Genomic DNA, 21,748 nt, shown 5'->3' with positions numbered 1-21,748 from the left:
AGAGGTTATTGCTGTCTTTTGTTTGTCTGTGCCCTGCCCCCAGAGGTGGAGCCTACAGAGGCAGGCAGGCCTCCTTGAGCTGTGGTGGGCTCCACCCAGTTCGAGCTTCCTGGCCACTTTGTTTACCTGCTCAAGCCTGGGCTATGGCGGGCACCCCTCCCTCAGCCTTGCTGCCGCCTTGCAGTTTGATCTCAGACTGCTGTGCTAGCAATGAGCAAGGCTCCCTGGGCGTAGGACCCTCCGAGCCATGTGCGGGATATAATCTCCTGTGCGGGATATAATCTCCTGGTGTGCCGTTTGTTAAGCCCGTTGGAAGAGCGCAGTATTAGGGTGGGAGTGACGTGATTTTCCAGGTGCCATCTGTCACCCCTTTCTTTGACTAGGAAAGGGAATTCCCTGACCCCTTGTGCTTCCCGGGTGAGGCGATGCCTCGCCCTGCTTTGGCTCATGCACAGTGCGCTGCACCCACTGTCCTGCACCCACTGTCTGGCACTCCCCAGTGAGATGAACCTGGTACCTCAGTTGGAAATGCAGAAATCACCCGTCTTCTGCGTCGCACATGCTGGGAGCTGCAGACTGGAACTGTTCCTATTTGGCCATCTTGGCTCCACCCCCCTTTTCTTCTTTTTTGTTTAGATTTATGTCTCTTAATATGGCAATTACCTAACACATCCTTCTCTCTTTATTGTATTTTCCAGCTTTATTGAGGTATAATTGAAAAATAAAAAATACATTTAAGGTGTGTAATGTGGTGTTTTGATATACATATGCATTGAGAAATTGTTAGCGCAATCAAGCTAATTAATAAATCTATCATTTCACAGAGTTATCTTTTTTGTGTGTGGTGAAAATACTTAAGATCTACTCTCTTAGCAAACTTTAAACATGCAATACATTATTATGAAATATAGCCACCAGGCTGTACTTCTTCTCCCTTAATCTTCAAACAATTCTTGCCTTTGTGTTTTTGATCTCCACCTTTGTGCAATGATAAGCACACCTAATATCTGAATAATTATACCAAAGATTTCTCACTGCTTTAAACAATGCCTCATTGTCTGAACTTCCAATTAATGTGAAATGCCAGATACTAATTAAATCACACAAGAAATGAAACTGTCTACTCCAGATTTTGCTATGACCAGCTTGCTATTCTCCACATAGCACAGGTGCTTGATTAAAATCTCAGAGGTGAAACCTGAATGAGCTAGTAAGATAACAACAGGTCTGATAGCTTGAATCCCCATGTACTTTTCAAGCTGCTTGACATGGAGGCCATGGTCTATGATTTTTCCCCAAGGAATATCATGCTTGTGAATTATACATAGGGTCAGCTCAGATCAGTGAAAGGTTAACCTATGGGAATACCAATCCTAAGAAAATAGTTTACCTCACAAAATATTTATATTTCCTTTAGGTATTCTGAACATCTTTTTCTGAAGTTTTCTCTCATCTTCACATATGTTAAATGCAGGCACCTGTAATTGCAGCAGATGCTGTGATGTGCACCAACAGTTAGCCCTCTTCAGGAATTGTCTCAGCCAGGAGAGCCACTTTAACCATGGGCATCCCCCTCACAGGTTTAAAGGGCCAGCCTTCTCACCCTAAAGCAGGACCACTCTGAAAAGTCATCTGGTATTCAGAACTTCACACAGGATCAGCTGACACTTCCAATGAGACCACATTACACCTCAAATTCTCCAGCAGCCCAATCTTCCTTCGTTCTTATTCTTCCATCTGACAGTACTTACGTATGAAACTAAACCATCTTTTCCCCAAAGCGGCTTCCTTGAACTTTATTTTAAAAAGAAACATCTTTTATCTAGGCTTGAAATATCTTAATCATCTTCAAAATTTTATTTTCCTTTATGCCTGTCAATTAACAGATTTTTCACATTTATTCCTCCATAATATCTCTCACTGTGGCGCTTCCTTTCTTTTCCCCAGTTTGGATTTTTATTGTTACACTTAGGTAGTTGTAATAATAGGCTTCCCTATCTCCAGATATGTCCCTTTCTTTTATTTTGCATTCTACAACCAAGTGTTTTTCCAGAACAAATTTTTAATTACATAATATGTACCTGACCAAAAGCATCAGACATTCTAAGTGATCATTAGTGCTCTCCATCAGTATTTCCAGTTCTCCTTCCTCTGGGTACATGGTACGGTTACTTTTCCCTACTTCTGTGAAATTAGATATAATAATGTAATTTGCTTTAGTCAATGAAATGTGAGTAGAATAGATACCACTTCTAGATAGTAGCCTTGAAAAGCCATAGACCTTTGGTGTTGCTATAACAACATAACATAGACTGGTTAGTTTATAAGTAACAGAAATTATTTTCAAACAGTTCTGGAGGCTGGAAAGTCCAAGATCAAGGCACCAGCAAGTCTGATATCTGAGGAGGAACTTCTTGCTATATCTTTGTGTGATGGAAGGGTGAACCTTGTGTCCTCACATGGGGCAAGGCAGAATGGCAACATAGGGGAATGGACTAGCCCCTGCAAGCCCTGATCCCTTCATGAAGATGGAGCTGCCATGGCCTAATCACCTCCCAAAAGGCTTCACCTCTTAATGCTGTCATATTGAGGATTAAGTTTCAACATCAATTTAGGGAGAAACAAAAACATTCAAACCATAGCAGAGCCTGTGTATGCATATCTCTTCCCTGTTCCCCTTCCATGTGACATTTTAGATGGTGGAAACATTTTTGATGGTTCAGGCTGCATCCCTGATCGAGGACAACATGAAGCAGATCCCTCACCAACCTGAGATGAACATGTAGCAAGAACCTGCCAAAAACTTTTTATTTTAAGGAACTAACATTTTTGTTTTAAACCTCTTCATAACTTAGTCTATCCCCTGTGATACAGGTTGTTAATTAGCAATTGGGATAAAATTGAATCTTTTGAAGTTTCTGTTCAAAATTCTCTTTCTGGTTCTAATACTTCCAAGCCTATCTTCCACTCTTTACTTAAATAGACCTCTTTGTTGTTTCTCTCTATAACTTATAACAGAGTTACTTTTGAGCATGTTTTTCTACTGCTTGGAATTTCCAACCCATTTTCGTTTCCCAATTAAATTATTTACTGCCTTCAAGTCAAGCTTAATCCTGCTTTTACATGAAGCCTTACCTGAGTACCCTAAGGGCCAGAGATTTTGAAATCATGTGACCTTTTAAATTGTGGGATATCATGTGAACTTTCCATGTTACTACTAAATGCCTGTCTCTAAGTGGAGGATAGAACATGATACCCCCTGCCCTGCCCGTGCCCCTCAGAAAACAGTATTACTATATTCTGAAATATGATTTCAAAACTATCTGAATTCTTATTTTACTATTCACCATGAAATGATGTGTACATTCTTCTATCTTAAAGTAACATACATGGCCATCACCTAAATTCTTTGTATCAGTAACACTAGCTAAAAGATAAATAAAAGAATGACACTAGCTCAATGATATATAATTATTGTGATGTATGTTATACATTTTAATATTTACACAGTAAGCTCTTGTACTATACATTTAATATTATGGTGACTCAATAATATGCCAAAGAACCATTATTAATTTATATTAGATAGAAAATTATTTTCTGAATAATGTTTCTTACTTACATTTTCATTAAAAGTTTTTTTCTAATCTTAGCCATCTCACATTTTTATACTTCATCTTTGTTAGCAGTAGTAATGATTTTTACTTTCTATTTGTAAGCAAAATCTTAGGTAATCTTATGGTATTCGAAGTTAAAAAAATACTTACGTATCCAATTTCAATCAATCTTAGTTGAAACTGAAGGAAAGCATCATAGACTTATTCTGCTGATAAAATACAAAATTTGTAAAGCAATTTAAAAATCAGTATATAGGTAACGTCTGTATATATTAAATAATATTCTTTGAATTAGTTTATATATATATGCATATGTATGTGTATATATGTACAGACAGAGGGTGCATGGTAACTTCTGTTTTCTGGTCCAAGTACTTTCTTGGATTGATATACTTGGAATAAATCCTTATGGTCATTAATTTTCACTGAAAGTAAGAATTTAGAGTTTTTATTTTCAGATATTAACGCCTTTTTTTTAAAACTTTCATTAAATTGCTAAAAATGGTTTATTTTAGAGCCTTGGAGTATCCACTCAACAAACATTTATTGAGCTCCTATTAAGTGCCAAGTACTATGCAAGTCACTAGGGATATAATGACAAATAAAAAATAGTCTTTAGCTTCAAACTACTCATATCCCACTGAGATCTTTAGTGGCTGAAGCAATTTTACCCTTTGCTCTAGTCATCATGTCATTTCTGGAGTATTTTCCAGACTTAGAAAATTTTTTCTAAATTCTGTTTATGAAGAAGCTGAACTGTTTACTTTTGTCCACTGTGGACAACTGTGACATAATAGAAATAGTACTGAATTTGGGATAAATAGATTAAAATTTGCATTCTGGTTTAGCTCCCTAAGCTATCATCTTTTGTAAAACAATTAAACTCTATGAGTGTTTTTCACTCTGAAAAACATTGTAATATTTATTTCATAGGTTGTAGAGGATTGGAAATTAAAAGCTATTAAAATAGTACACATGTATTACTATGAAGTTTCTGGCAATCTCCATACTAAGTGACTTCTTATATTAGTCCATTCTCACATTGTTATATAAAAATACATGAAACTGGGTAGTCTATAAGTAAAGAGGTTTAATTGATTCATGATTCTACAGGCTGTATGGGAAGCATAGCAGCATCTGCTTTTGGCGAGGCCTCAGGGAGCTTTTAATCATGGCAGAAGGCAAAGCCAGAGCAGGCATCTTCAAATGGCTGGAACAGTAGGAAGAAAGAGAAGAGGAAGGTGCTACACATGTAAACAACCAGATCTCATAAGAACTCTATCAGGAGAACAGCACCAAAAGGATGGTGCTCAACCATTCATGAAGGATCCACCCCCATGATCTAATCACCTCTCACCAGGCCTAAATTCCAATACAGGGGATTACAATTGAACTTGAGATTTGGGTGGGGACACAGATTCAAACCAGATCACTTCTTTTTCTCTTGAGTTCTGTGGAAGAATAATCACACTAGGCCAACTTCAATGCCAGAAATTTATAGCTGAAATTTATCACCTTTTTCATCATCATCATCATCATCATCATTATCCTCCTCATCATCTTTCTAGTAACAATTTTGTCATGCTTTCTATATACTATGCAATAAACTAGACTGTATGTTTAGATCAGTGTTTCTCAACTTTAGCTTAACATTACAATAATATGCATAGCTTTTGAAAAGTTGAAAGCCCAGGTTATATTCCAGATCAATTACATCCAGAATCTCTAGGGAAGGGACCCAGCCAACATTACTTGCTAAAGTTCCCAAGGTGATTCCAATTAGGTTGAGAACAACTGTTTTGATTAATTATCTAATTAAATTTTTATAAAATCCCTACAAATAGAGATGTTCATATCCATTTTGTGCATAGGAAACTTAGGCTCAGCAAAATCAAAAGCTTTATTCAATGTCACATACCTAGTCAGTGGCAAAGCTTGGATTTAAACCCAGGTCTCTCTGGTTTTAGGGTCCATAGTCTACTTCCTATGCTCTGTTAATATAATGTCAACTCTCTTTTGCCTGAACTCCACAGTGGAAGGTCTAAGATGAGAGGATTCTGAGTTCAACTAAGTCTCACATTTTTAGGATTTTCTTTGCTTAATATGATATGTTTTATTGTACATAGGGATTAACATTGTAACTTAATTGAGGTGTCATGAAAGTTTATGAATAAAAATGTTCCCATCCCAGATAAGAAAGCAAGAAGCCTCATTATCAGATATAAATAATGGAAATAATGATTCAATGTTGTAGGAAAAATGTAGGCAGAGGTGAAAAGGAATGAAAAATAAGTTTATTGCTTTTAGAAAGCAACTAAGAATGCTGAACTTTAAATTATATTTTTTCTGGAATGTATGTTTTCATTTCTTTACATTCAAATTGTATATGTTTTTTTTTTGGTCAGACTCTTGTACATAAAAATAGCATAAAGTTAACTTTTGAAAAATTCTATGAGTCTCGGCCTTTTTAAAAAAAGCCTTAGACTTTTAAGGAAAGGCTAGGTTTAATCCAGTCACATTTATTGTTACTGATGTACTTGGACATATTTCTGCTATATTATCTTGTGTTTTTTTATTGTTGTTCCCCATCCTTGTTTTTTTTCACCTTCTTTTAGATCTTTTTTTTAAATTATTATTTTCATTTTTTTCTCTACAGTTTTAGACATTGCACTAATTAGGGTCCTTATTTTCAAACAGCAGAAACAAACTCTAATAATCTGAGCAGAAATGGCATTAATGAAAGAAACATTGATAAGCTCCCAAAATTGTTGAGAAGGATAGAGTGCTAAGATAGAAAAAGAGGCAGGACAAAATCTAAACCATGTCTCAGATGCATTCCCTTTAGCGCACCATCACCACCATTTAGTTGAGCGTTGATGCTACAGTTTATATCTTTATAGTCAACAGGTTTCAATTCTGAATGCTGCTACTTACATCACTGTCATTGCTGTCCTGGGAATCGGATCTTGTTCTTGCCATTTCTGCTTCTTTGTGGAGACTGTTACAGATTCAAAGACCTAAATGGGATGTGTTTGGCATGCCTAAGCCCAGTTCCTTTGCACCAGCTGCTGAGGGGCATAAAGCAGCAATCAGATCATTTTAGCTCCTATGGTAGAAGGAGAGCTCCGCTTCTACAAAACACATATAGCTAAGAATCCCTCAGACATAGAAAAAGAGTTAAGTTACTGGATAGCCAACAGCAATAATAAAGAAGGTAAAGAAAAAAGAAACAAAAAGGGAAAACAGAAAAGAAGAAAGAAAAATGAATAAAAGAAAGAAACAGAAAAAAGAAATACAGTAATCAGGTGTTCTATTAATATTTTCATTGGTTTTCCACAAAACATACAACTATAACCAATTTTATTATTAAATATTAAAATATAAGCAACATTATACTTTAAAAAATATAGTCAAAGTTAATCCATATCTGTATATTACTACTCAAGATAAAAAACATTTTTTTATTTCCCTTCCCTCTTTTTCCCATCTTTTCTCTTGCCCACTGGGTTACTGTGTTTTTATTTTCTGAAGCTGTATTTGAAATTGCTGTAAGATATCTTATCATAATTATTTATTATTGTTCTCCTATGCTTTATACTTATTCAGATGTAATAGAGTAGTTGGTTAAGGGCAAAGGCTATAGAGCTAAGCTGCCTTGGTTCATGTCTATTCTTCACCATCTACTAGCTGCGTGACTTTGAATAAGTTGCTTGACTTCTGCCCTTCAGTTTTCACATTTGATAAATGAGAATAATAATACCTGCCTCTTAGGGTGGTAGAAAGATTAAATGAATCAAATCATTTAAAGTGATTACACAATTGGATATGGTAAATTCTAAATAAATATTTACTGTTATTTGATTTTATGTAATGATTTCCTTGACCAGCCTTCTTTTCTCACAGCCTTTCTCATTTACTTGCTATCTTGGTTGATTATTTTCTTTTCAGTCTAGCTTAGGTTCCATCCCCATCCCCATGCCCATCCCTTCCAGTAATACCCAGTCTTGTGAAATATCTGAGTCTGTATGGTTGAAAAGTCTTTATTTCGTACTTACTCTTTTTCTTTCTTTCTTTCTTTTGACAGAGTCTTTGTCACCGAGGCTGGACGCAGTGGCAGGATCTCAGCTGCAACCTCCACCTCCCAGACTCAAGGGAGCTTCCCAGCCTCCCAAATAGCTGGGACTACAGGTGTGTACCACCACACCTGGCTAATTTTTTGAATTTTTTTGGTAGAGACTGGGTTTTGCTATGTTGCCTACGCTGGTCTTGAACTAATAGGCTCAAGCAGTCTGACTGCCTCAGCCTCCCAAAGTTTTGGGATTACAGGCGTGAGCCATCAGGCCGAGCATTCATACTTACTTTTGAATAATGAGTTTTGGAAACTATAGAGATTTAGCTACAAAGTTAATTCTCCCTCAACACTTTACAAAATATTGCACCAATACCTTCAATTGTTCGTTGTTGATTATAAGGAATCTGGTAAGTTGTTTCTCTTTTCTATGTAATGTTTTTCTTCTTTTCCCTTGATTTTCTGAGATTTCACTTTAATGTGTGGATATTTTTAACTTGCTTAGTACTGAGTGTTAAGCTTAGGAGCTCCCATCATTTTGAATGGGTAACCGTTCAAAACTGTAGTGTGAGATTTGGCTTCCATTGGTCTCAGGTGTCCCAAATGGTGAAAGTGGTTAAAAGTGCTCAGTGGTCAAATATGTGATTATATTCATAAATGCTTAATTTTCACCACCCCTAATTTTTTAAAATGACACTCTTGAGAACAAGTTGAGGCAACATTATTAACTAATCTGAGATGGCGTTTATAAATGAAAACACATAACTGTTTTTATAGATAATTCATTATAATGGGTTTCATTAAAATGTGTGTTCTGACTCCATCAAAAACCTGTTAAATCTAATAAGTAAATTCAGCAAGATTGCAGCATACAAAATCAACATACAAAAAATCAGTAATGTCTGTATACAATAATGGCAAACTATCTGAAAAAGAAATGAAGAAAACAATCTCATTTATAATAGCTACAAAAAATAAAATATTTAGGAATAAATTTAATGAAGGAGGTGAAAAATCTCCACTGAAGACTATGAAACATTGATGAAAGAAACTGAATAAACAAATATATGGAAAGACATCGTGTGTTCATGGATCAGAAGAATAAATATTGTAAAATGTTCATACTACACAAAGTTATCTACAGATTCAATGCAATCCCTATCAAAATACCAATGACATTTTTCACAAAAATAGAAAAAAAATCCTAAACTTCTTATGGAACCACAAAAGATCCTAAATAGCAAAAGCAATCTTTAGCAAAAATAACAAAGCTGGAGGTATCACACTACCATAGCACTACCTGATATCAAAATGTATTACAAAACTGTAATAACCAAAACAGCATGACACTGGCATAAAAATAGACACATAGACCAATGGAATAGAATAAAGAGCCCAGAAATTTTATTGCCAACTGATTTTTATCAAAGGTGCCAAGAACACATAATGGGGAAATGACAGTTTTTTCAATAAATTATTGGGAAAACTGAATATCCACATGCATAAGAATGAAATCAGACACTTATCTCTCATCATATACAACAAACAAGTCAATTGGATTAAAGACTTAAATGTAATACCTGAAACTATGAAACCTACTGGAAGGAAATCTAAGAGAAAAGCTACATGACATTGGTTTGGGCAATGATTTTCTGGATGTGACCACAAAAGAACAGGCGACAAAAGCAAAAATAGAAAAATGGAACAACTAAACTGAAAAGGTTTCACACAGCAAAGGAAACAACCAGCAGAGTGAAGAGACAATCCACAGAACAGGATTTGCACACCATACATACGATAAGAGGTTAATATCCAAAATATATAAGAAACTTGAAACAGTTCAACAGCAAGAAAATTAATGACCTGACTAAAAAATGGGCAAAATATCTGAATAGACACTTCTCAAAAGAAGGCATGTGAATCGCCAACAAGTGTGTGAAAAAATGCCCGACATCACTAATCATCAGAGAAATGCAAGTCAAAACCACAGTGAGATATTACCTCACTTCTGTTAGAATGGCTATTGTCAAAAGTCAAGAGATAACAAATGTTGGAACAGATGTGGGGAAAAGGGAACCCTACACACTGTTTTTGAGAATGTAAATTAGTACAGCCATTATGAAAAATAGTCTGGAGTTTCCTCAAAAAATTAAAAATAAAACTTCCATATGATCCAGCAATTTTAGAACTGGGTGTATATCCAAAGGAAAGGAAATCAGTACGTCAAAGAGATATGTGCACTCCCATGTTTACTGCAGCACTATTTCCAATAATCAAAATATGGAATCAACCTAAGTATTCATCAACAGATGAATGGATCAAGAAAATTTCACCTATATACACAGTGAAATACTACTCAGCCATAAAAAATAAAATCAGCATGGACGAACCTAGAGAGCATTATGTTAAGTGAACTAAGACTGGCACAGAAAGACAAATACTACATGATCTTACTCATATGTGGAGCTGAACAAAGCTAATATCATAGAAGCAGGGAGTAGAATGGTCTTTTCCAGAGGCTGGGGTAGTCAGGGGAAAAGGAGGATGGGGAGATGTTGGTTAAAGGATATATAATTATAGTCAGATAGGAATAAGCTCACGAGATCTATTGCATAGCATGGTGACTACAGTTAATTACATTACATTGAATTCTTGAAAAATGCAAAAATTGGAGGTTAAGTGTTCTCACCACGAAAACGACAACTGTGAGACAATATATTTGTTAATTAGCTAGATTTAACTATTTCACAATGTGTATGTACTTCAAAACATCGTGTTGTAAACTATATATGTACAATTCTATGTTACTTGAACATTTTTTAAATGTATATTTTGATTCTTGTCAATCACTTACATCTTGCAGTCAGTAAGAAAGTAGATATAAAAACTTAAGAAAGAAAAATTAAATCAATGTCACCATTTTGTTCTATAAACAGAAATTTAATATATGATTAAAGTGTCATCACAAATCCATGCAGGAAATATGAACTATTTTTACTAGATCATTATGTGAAGAAAAAACAAAACTGAATTTCTAGTTAACAATATAGAAAAAGTGTACTACAACTAGATTAAAGACTGATAAGAAACATAAAACTACAAAGAGAATGGAATATAATGTAGAAAAGTATCCGTGCAATCTAGAGTCGTAAAACACTTTAACAAAAACCCAAAAGGAGAAAGGTGAAAAATTAATTACCTTGATTATGTCAAATTAAGGCTTTTTGGTTCACCAAAGAACATCAAGGGCAAAGATAAAGATAAAACCAAGGAACAATAATAAGTATATAGAAATAAACTAAACAAATGATGTTAAGACCTCCATAGTAAAATTACAGAACTGTATTAAAAAATATGAAATACTTAAATAAATGGGGACATATACCATGACTATATCTTTATATCTTAAAAATGTTAGTTTTTCTCAAATTGATGCACAGATTTAAGGCAAATCATGTTAAAATCTGAAAAAAGAAACTTGATAACCCATTTATAATATTTATATAGAAGATTAAAGGGAAAAATTGCCAGAAGAATTCTGAGAGCATATGCATGAAGGGGGGACTTATTATTTAGATAACAGGACTTTTGATAAAGCTATGGTGATTAAGATAGTGTGATACTATTGCAGAGATAGACAATTAGACTAACAGAATAACATAGAGCTCAGAGGTTGACCCACACATGTGTGGAACTCATACACGAGAGGTGTATTGTGTCTGAAAAGTGGGTAAGGAAGAACTTCAATAAATAAAGCTGGGAAAACAGTATACACATGAAAAAACTGAATTCCTACCTCTCATGATATACAAAAATCAATTTCATACTTTAAATCCTTGATAGAAAAATATAGATGATTTCTCCTAAACTGTAAGGTAGGGAAATATTTATAAAATAAAACAGAAAAAAATTGACCATAAAAGGAAGAATTAATAACTGCAACTTTTCCAAGTAAAAACTTTTGGTTATAAAAGCAAAGCTTGAAGAAAATGAAAAGACATTTCAAACTAGGAAAATGTATTTACAATATTCACTATTGTCAAAGAATTGGTATCAAAAAGGCATGAAGTATTCTTATGCCAATAAGAACTCAAAAAAATCCAAGAAAATGTGGGCAAGACATTTCACCAAACATATGTGTGAGAAAACCTATGTGTTCAATAAAACACAAAATAACAATCCCTGATGATCAGGGACATACAGGAAGAATGCAATAGGATACATTTTTATACCCATTTAATTGGCAAAAATTATAAACTCTGACAATATCAAGTGTTGGAACGGTTGTAGATTCACAGTACCTATTATACACTACTTTTTGGAGGATAAATTGATGCAGTGATTTAGAAAACAATCTGGCATTACCACAGCACATCATTTACCTACCCCATGACTCAGTAATTCTATGCCTTAGGTAAATAAACAAAATAAATCTAGTACTTGTGCACATGTTTAACCAAAGACATGTAAAATATTCACAGTGGCACTGTTCACAATAGCAAAAACTGGAAAAACAGAAAAGCACATAAACAGGGTAAATGTGGTAGATTCATATATTCACACCCAATGGAATAATATATAGTGGTCAAAATGAATGAAATACAGTGACAAAAAATTATGAATTAATCTTAGCAGTATGGTAATACAATAATTAAATGAAAAGTTAATTCTCAAAGAATTACATGATGTTTATTAGCCTTTTATCAAGATAAAAATAATTTAAAATTACTCGATATATTTACAGTAAATATATAAACAGTAAAAATATATAAAATAGTAAATATATATATGAGTAAATACACACAAACATAAAGTTTATGTATATAAACTTCAGAAGCAACAGTATTATCTAAACAGGAAAGCTGAAGAATGATGAAAAGAGTCAGGATAATTTCTGCCTGATTTAGGATAGTAGGTTGGTGAAGAGTACTGTAAAATTAGATGCAGATTATCTAGGTCACCGATTCTGTTTGCGGGTTGAGGTTTTCCAGGTGGTTATTACGTAACCAAAATTAATACATGAGTGGAAGAAGGCAAGCAAGATATGCATAAACTGGACCCCTTCCTTATACCTTGTACAAAAATTAACTCAAGATGGATTACAGACTTAAATGTAAAACCCAAACCATAAAAACCCTAGAAGAAAACCTAGGCAATACCATTCAGGACATAGGCATGGGCAAAGACTTCATGATGAAAACGCCAAAAGCAATTGCAACAAAAGCCAAAATTGATAAATGGGATCTAATTAAACTAAAGAGCTTCTGCACAGCAAAAGAAACTATCATCAGAGTGAATAGGCAACCTACAGAATGGAAGAAAATTTTTGCAATCTACCCATCTGACAAAGGTCTAATATCCAGAATTTACAAGGAACTTAAACAAATTTACAAGAAAAAAAAACCCTGTCAAAAAGTGGGCAAAGGATATGAACAGACACTTCTCAAAAGAAGACATTTACGTGGCCAACAAACACATTGAAAAAAAAAGCCCACCATCACTGATCATTAGAGAAATACAAATCAAAACCACAATGAGATACCATCTCATGCCAGTCAGAATGGCGATTATTAAAAAGTTAAGAAACAATAGATGCTGCCGAGGCTGTGGAGAAATATGAACATTTTTACACTGTTGGTGGGAATGTAAATTCGTTCAACCATTGTGGAAGACAGTATGGTTATTCCTCAAGGATCTAGAACCAGAAATACCATTTGACCCAGCAATTCCATTACTGGCTATATGCCCAAAGGATTATAAATCATTCTACTATAAAGACACTTGCACACATATGTTTATTGCAGCACTATTTACAATAGCAATGTCATTGAACCAACCAAAATGCCCATCAGTGATAGACTGGATAAAGAAAATGTGGCACATATACACCATGGAATACTATGCAGCCATAAAAAATGAGATCATGTACTAACAAGGATGAAGCTGGAAGCCATCATCCTCAGCAAACTAACACAGGAACAGAAAACTAAACACCACATGTTCTCACTCATAAGTAGGAAATGAGTGATGAGAACACATGGACACAGGAAGGGGAACAACATGTACCAGGGCCTGTTGGTGTTGGGGGGTGAGGGGAGGGTACTCAGAGGACGGGTCAATAGGTGAAGCAAACCACCATGGCATACATATTCCTAAGTAACAAACTGCACATTCTGCACATGTATCCTGGAACTTAAAGTAAAAAAAAAAAAAAAAAAAAAAAAAATCTCATGAACACAAAGGAAACAACAGACACTGGGATCTACTTGAGAGGGGAGGGTGGGAGCAGCTAGAGGAGCAGAAGAGACAACTATTGGGTACTGGGATTAATACCTGGGTGATGAAATAATCTGTACAACAAACCCCCATGAAACGTGTTTACCTATGTAACAAACCTTCACAGGTACCCCGAACCTAAAATGAAAGTAATAAATAAATAAATAAATAAATAAATAAATAAATAAATAATCATAAGTAACCCAATGTTGTTTATTTGCAGTCTAAGGAAAAACATTAAAGTTAAACCAACAAGAAACAAGTATCTCTAGATTTTACAAAAACAGAGATTATATGTAATTTGTTACCTAACTCAGCCTAAATTTACTTTCTTTTTACAACAATTAGGCAATGCAAATTTTTTGAAAACATCAGATCTCAATTGTTTATCCCGCTCTACAAAATGTCTCCTCCTAATTTATCCTAATTTTTTGGATCGGAAAATCATGCCCATTGTAACTACATTTAACAAAACTAAGCACTGAGTTTCAACATTTATGCCACTACAGAGTTTTCTAGAGGTGAACACTGTCCTGGTCGTGACACAACCATTGCTCTACCAGGCATACCTGAGCTACAAGTAATTCCCTGATTTCCTGGCTGGATTGTATTCTAAACTCTTTTATTGACACACTATGCTCCCTTCCCCCACACTTGCCTAAGTCATTTGTATCCTGTCATTTTCAACTTGGGTGTCACCTGGGAAACCTTCCTTGTTCTCCCTACCACCTACTACTGCCTGGGCTAAATTTATCTCCATGTGCTCCAATGTCTCTATTTATTGCAGAATCTAGAAGATTAAATGTTTGCCAGTGTTTATTTTTTTTTTCCATTCGACATGAGCTCCTGGAGGGCAAAAATCTATGCTTCATTTACTTTTGTATCTCCTTAATCTGACTCATATCAGATACCTATGTTTTCTTCACTTATAAATGCATTTCTTTCTATGCAACTTTAAGTAAAACATCCTATTTCTTATAATTTTGTGTTACTACATTTTACAACTTAAAAAATATTTACAGTTGTGTTTATTGGGAGAATATTAAGTTCTGCAAATCATTTATGTTTCAACAGCTGACTGTCAACCCCACCTTAATCAGAGACACACGTGTCATAGCTATGGCTATTTTATCTGACAGCAAGGCTACCCATTTCACTAGAAAGGAGCTCATTTTCCAATCAGACATAATGAACACTTAAGGAAAGGCTATACTTGAAAGAAAACATTGCTTCATAGACTTATGTCAACCCATTGACCATATGTAAATATTTACATATGCACTTTCTGCCTCTCTTGTCAATGAGTAGGTTTTTGCTTTATATTTCTGGAACCATGCTTTAGAATTGCTTTAAGATACTAATTAACATAAAATGCACCCCATTGTCAATTTATCTTACGATCTTAATCAGCTAAAAACAACCAAAATTCCCAGAGAGAGTAACCGTGCCATAAGAAGTGACTGGTGTTGGGATTCATCTCTTCAGTATTAGCACATGATGGCAATATAAGAATCCTAGAAAATCTAGACCACTCTTTTTAAAGAAATCCTTGAGCTTATTTTTCTTTATTCACTGAAGAAACAGTTTATTTGCTGCTAATTATTTCTGCCTTGGAGAAAAAAAAATGTAGCTAGTGGAAAGGAAATGGGATTGAAATTGCAGAAGAGTTCAAATCCTGGCTTCAGACTGTCACTTGAATTAGTTATTTAATCTTTATGAACCTCACTTTCCCTGTCTGTAAAATGAAGATAATAACTACACTGAAGGTCAATGTTAGGGCTACAGAAAATGCACTTGGCACACTGAGGTAGAGAACGTGCTCAATGATAAGTTGCCATTATTACTAGATGTGAGAGGAAGAGAAGACCAGTTACCTAAATCTGCATTTTTTATCTTTCCCTTTGTTCTTCGGACATGCTTTGCTTCTAGAGGTGTACGTACATCCTATTTTGCAATGAGTATTTATGAGATTAATGAAGCTATTTGTAAACCATCACCTTCAGATAGAGAAAATAGCCTTTGTGTGACATGGGTACTTTCTGATTTCCTCTGAGTAACAGTGGGGTTTATAACTGTACTGATTGTATGCAGTCTGCTTAGTTTGTATAAACAGTTACATATTTCCTTAACACCCTGAATGTATAGATTGCCAAGTGAAAGAAAACCTGTTCATTTTATTCACAATTGGGTGCATCAAAACACTGGAAATAAGAAACAATTCTAGATGTAATCTATATTTCTTGCACTGCTTTAGAGATACATCCTTTTTTTCCTGAGGCTAAAAGTGAAACTTCTGGTCTACACTCACTGTGCATATGATAAAAACAGTGCTGGGAAACTGGCTTGCTGCTGGCCCTCGCCTGTACTCTGGCCCTGGAGATGTGTTTATTTCTTTACGCAGATCTGTAAACCTTTCCCAAGGCTAGAATTTCCAACCAAAGATAATCCCTTAAGTTTTGTTTAGCTCCCATCTAATCACTTCAAATATGTAGGTGTTTCTTTCTTTCTTTCTTTTTTTTTTTTAAAAAAAAAAGTCCTGATTCTGAATGAGGATTTAGTTAAATGCCTGTTTAAGAATTGATGAGTAATTTAAAGGATTTAGGAGAACATTCTGTGCTATTATATGCAAATACATGCCATGCATGGCTCCCTATGTCATTAACCTGGCAGTCATTTCATGCATGACTCCCCATCTTATTAAGCTAGCAGTATGGAATATTTGATTTACTAAACTGGCATGAACTACTTAGTGTGCTAATATAGGAATACAACTTTTAAATTTCTTTGGAATAACTATCTTTGAAACAGATTCTTGAAGATGATACCATTATTTTGACAGCTGTGCTCAGTTTCTAAGAGTCTATTTTAGGAAGTGTCTTATAACGGGTAGAAATGTACCTGTGTGATTTGAATGAACCATACAATAATTGAAAATGAAAACCATCATAGAAATAAGAGTCCTTAGAATTCAGTAGCAAGTAATTCGACAACACAGGTAAATAAATTTTGTAGAAGCGTTTGCTTCTAGACAAGATGTGTGACAGTATGTTGTTGCCTGAGAGTCTGCTACTGGGCTCCCAGTTATCATGATGTTCTGAAAACTCTTTTTATAGCCAAGGCCCCCCTGGCTTTCCCCAGCTTTCGTTGCCATAGCAGCATTCATTGGCCATGGGATTTACAGAAAAAAAAAGAGAGAGAGGGAGGAAGAGGGCTGCATGTTTGTAAAGTTGGTGCAGTGCCAAATGTAGCAGGAATTATAAATTCAGGATGCTGGATTCTTCCTTTAGTGTCCATTTCAGCTAGTGCCTACTGTCACCCACATAATCACAAACCACTCTGTCATCATTCAGACCAGCTGCGTGAAATGAGACAAAGGGAAATTTAGCAGCAAGGGAGGAAATGGTAATTTAAAAGGCTTTTAAATGATGTTTTCTATGTTCCTCAATCAACAATATTTTAAAGCCTTTAATTTTTTTTTCAACAATAGGATTTCCTTGTTGTGCTGGCTTGACTGATGACATATTAGCACAAAGTCGGCCAAAAAAATGTCAGAGACTAGAAAGGAGGTCCAACAGATAAATCTAAAAGCAGTTAAAAAGCAAATATTTATAGTAATTTTCATTTCTGCTAAACTTTTTGCATTTAAATTACACAGATAAATTTGCCTTCACTCTTTTTGACTACTGTATAATTTTGAATTAGAAGGATCAATGTTTATCAGATATGCCCTTTAATAAGTACTTCCAGATTTGTGATATTATGTTCATCGTTTCTTCAGTCGTGACACGTACTTCAGAATTCACAAGGCAACAGGAAAAAAAAAATGTTCATGAGGGAAGAAAACCAAGTGAATAACCCAGGAAAGTTGGTGAACTGTGACATGTGTTGGACTCATGTGAACCATGAATATGTAAGTGGGGCCCAGCTAGGCCAGGAGGAGAGGGAGGGAAGAGGATGTCAGGTGGGGAATTTGTCTAAGAGAAAGGGAATATAAAATGTGTTTGCTTGCAGCAATTCCAGGATGTTGGCTAGGATTTACACTAGGATACACAAATGGATGAAGTAATCTGTTAAAACTGGAGTAGTTTATTGGGAGATGGTTGGAAATAGAGAAAGTCGACTGTAAGAGAACCATTAATGTTTAGCAGAGCCTTTTGTTAGATTAAAAAAAATTATGATCTCTTTATCTGAAATTATAAATAGCACCTGTATATATGGACAGAAAATTAGATGAATGCAATACAGTAGAGATCCCAGACATGACTCAACATTATCTGGGAAATCGGTAAACCACAGAAGTGGCTTTACACATCAATGGGGAAAGAAAAAAAATTTAATGTTTGGTTTGAGGACATTTTGGTTATTTATATGGAAAAAAATTAAAAGAAGATTTATATGCCACATCATAGAAAAAAACAATTAAAATTTGAATAAAAAACTTAAAATGTTTACAAAAAATATAGATGACTTTTTATGAATTTAAGGAAGGTAAGCATTTTTTAAACTAGCTATGAAAATACAAATTTTGAGGGATAAATAATATGTTGTTTTGACAATGGACAATATAAACACAGTGAAAGAACAAGACAAAGTCTAGGAAAACACATTTCAATGCAATAGCTGAGAGGATTGTTTTTCAGAATGAATGAAGCACTCCTATAAATTAATTTTAAAAAAATTAACTCAGATAAAAATAGTATGAACAGATCACTTACAGAAAAAGAACCCTGAACCCGACAAACATATCAAGATGCTCCAACTCATTAGTAGGGAAATGCAAAGGAAAACAAAAATGGTAAGGATTTGACAAATATCAGATTGGCAAAAATTTAAAATCTAACAATGCCAAGTGTTGCAGTACATTTGGGAAAACAATGCTGATGGGTGTTTGAAATGTTATCAGGAACTGGGAAACAATTTGGCAGGATATAGTAAAGTTTAAAATATGTCTCCTATAGGACTGAGTAATTCTATATCTATACACAGGTACCTATAAAAATATTGTAGCATTAATTAAATGGGAAACAAATATATCATAACATATTCATATTATGGAATACTGAATGCCTATTAAAATAGATAAAATAGAAACATGTTTTAACTTGAATAACTGAGAGAAAAACTTTCAGTGGGAAAAGTAAGTTTTAGTATCCAATATAAAATATGATACCATTTATAGTAACATAAATGTTATTGTGTGGATATAAAAGAGGTTATTTATGTATGCATAACTATATTATTAAAGCATGAAAACCTGGATGGGAAGAATATATTCCCAACAAAGGAAACATAGCCAAAGAATAAAGGAGGGAAAAAAAGAACACATGAACTGAATCTGTAATGATTTATTTCATTAACAAAAACACCTATTTTGGAAAGTGAGACAACCAAATATTGAGTGCTGGCTGATAGAACACTTAACCACCACTGAAGTGGTATTGCCAAAAATAACAATAATAATAATTAGACTCTGAGTCTAAACCTTGAGTCACAACTCAAGAACACATTTAAACACATTTATTTCTTTATTTGTTTGTTTGCTTTTTGAGAGGGAGTTTTTCTCTTGTCGCCCAGGCTGGAGTGCAGTGGCACGATTTTGGCTCACTGCAACCTCCACCTCCTGGGTTCAAGCGATTCTCTTGCCTCAGCCTCCCAAGTAGCTGAGATTACAGGCACCCCCCCACCACACTCAGCTAATTTTTTGTATTTTTAGTAGAGACGGGGTTTCACCATGTTGGCCAGGCTAGTCTCGAACTCCTGACCTCAGATGATGCACCCACTTCGGCCTCCCAAATGCTGGGATTACAGGTGTGAGCCACCATTCTTGGCCTTTTAAACACATTTATAGGAAGTACAGGGGACAGAGCAACATTTTAAACATCACGATGAGGGTGAAATCAGTGAAATTCAAACTGTGGAAAACTCAATAAGCAAATGACCTAGTTTCTTCAACAACAACAACAACAAAATTGTAAGCCCCCTGACCACACACCCCCCCCAAAAAAGAAAAAATAATCCAGGGGAATGTTTAAAATTCCTATTAAGCAATGTCAATGTGAGGGCCTTGTTTAAATCCTGATTCAAACAAAACTGTAAAAAGTTACATTTATGGGACAATTGAAAATGTAAATACCTACTGCTTGTTTCATATCTTAGGTGAAAAATCAGTAATACAGTATATTTAGGACTAAGCAGTCCCAGTTCTTTACTACAAATTAAGAGCAGTACACAATCAGTTCTGAAAACATCCCTAGAGTGGTCAGAAAAAGCTCATTCATTTACTTATTTAACAAATGTATAAAGAAGCTATCAGATGTCACATATGATACTCTTTTATGCATTGGAGATAAGTGAGTGAACTAAAGAGAAGATCTCTTCCTTTATGGAGCTTAAACTCTATGAGGGAAAACAAGTAAATAAACATGTAAATAAATGATACGCCATCTGGTAATAAGTAGTAGATCAAAAAATAAAGCAGGTCCAGGCACAAGGAAGGGGAGGCTTTTCACTGTATATTCTGTCAGGTGAGACCTCACTAATAAGACTGCTAAATAAAAAGATCTGAAGGATGTATAGACAAGCCAATAGCTGCAGGGGGATTGGGGGGCGGGGGGAACATTCCAGGCAGAGGAGACAGCCAGTGTAAGAGTCCTCAGGTGAGACCATATGTGGGGTAATCAAGAAAAACTAGAGGAGGTCAGGTGTGACTGGAGAGCAGTGAGTGATGTGAAGAGTTAGAGGGCACATGGAGACAGGTCATGCAGAGCCTTGCAGACCTGCTTTAAAGCTTTGCATTTTACTGTGGAGATTTTCAGTATTGATGTAAACATTCTGACTTAAATTTATAAGGTTTGCTCTTCTGTTGTTTTGAGATTAGACCTTAAGGCCAGAGCAGAAGCTGGAAAAGCAGTTAGCAATCAATTACAACAATCCAGTTGTTCATTTCACTTCAATCTCAACAAAATCTCACAACACGACATCTGATTTTCACCTCAAATCTCCAATTCTTGCTGACTTCTCTATTAATTTTATTTGCCCTAACCCCAAACCTCTTTTTCATACTCCCATAAAATCCTTCAGATTGGGACTCTACTTTCCAAATATATTCAGAATGAAACACATTTTTTTATTGTGATAAAATACACATAACACAAAAGTTAACATTTCAAACAATTTAAGTATATGTTTCTGTGACATTAAATATATTCATAATGTTGAAACCATCACCACCATCTATCCAAAACTTTTTCATCTTCCCTAATTGAAATTCTGGACCAATCAAATGCTTAACTCTCCAGTATCTCTCCCTCACTAGTCCCTGGTAACTACCATTCTACTTACTGTGTCTACGCATTTGACAACTCTAGAAACCTCACGTTAGTAAAATCATACAATATTTTCCTTTTTGTGACTGGCTTACTTTAGTAAGCATAATGTCTTCAAGGTTAATCTATGTTCTAGCATGCGTCAGAATTTCCTTCTATTTTAAGTCTAAATAATATTTAATTGTATGTATATACCACATTTTGTTTTCCAATTTATTCTTCAATGGATGGTTAAGTTGTTCTCACATTACTTTTTTTCTATTTTATTTTTATTTTAAATTTTTTCTTCCAACTTTCATTTTAGGTGCAGGGGATAGAAGTGCAGGTTTGTCACATGGGTAAATTGCATGTCACTGAGATTTCGTGTACAATTTTTTCATCACCTGGGTAGTGAGCATAGTACCTGACAGGTAGTTTTTTGATCCTTACCCTTCTGCTACCCTACAACCTCAAGTAAACTC

General features: G+C 34.9%; 1 long non-coding RNA gene across 4 annotated transcripts in view; it reads right to left on the bottom strand.

The window, feature by feature from the left end:
• LOC109026192 (uncharacterized) overlaps nucleotides 1–21,748 on the bottom strand; it is a 91,108-nt gene that overhangs the window by 25,267 nt on the left and 44,093 nt on the right. For 2 of the 4 annotated variants that reach the window (XR_008678134.2, XR_008678133.2), the window contains exons 4-5: nucleotides 6,552–6,682; nucleotides 3,768–3,826 (exon numbers count right to left, since the gene is read on the bottom strand). This is a non-coding gene — a long non-coding RNA (uncharacterized lncRNA). Of the gene's footprint in view, nucleotides 1–3,767; nucleotides 3,827–6,551; nucleotides 6,686–21,748 lie in introns of all 4 variants that reach the window. The other 2 variants (XR_008678136.2, XR_008678135.2) reach the window with 2 other exon arrangements.

This window comes from Gorilla gorilla, chromosome 2 (genome assembly GCF_029281585.2).
Source record: "Gorilla gorilla gorilla isolate KB3781 chromosome 2, NHGRI_mGorGor1-v2.1_pri, whole genome shotgun sequence".
In the NCBI taxonomy this organism is placed as follows: Eukaryota; Metazoa; Chordata; class Mammalia; order Primates; family Hominidae; genus Gorilla; species Gorilla gorilla.
This window is presented reverse-complemented; position numbering and strand designations above follow the sequence as displayed.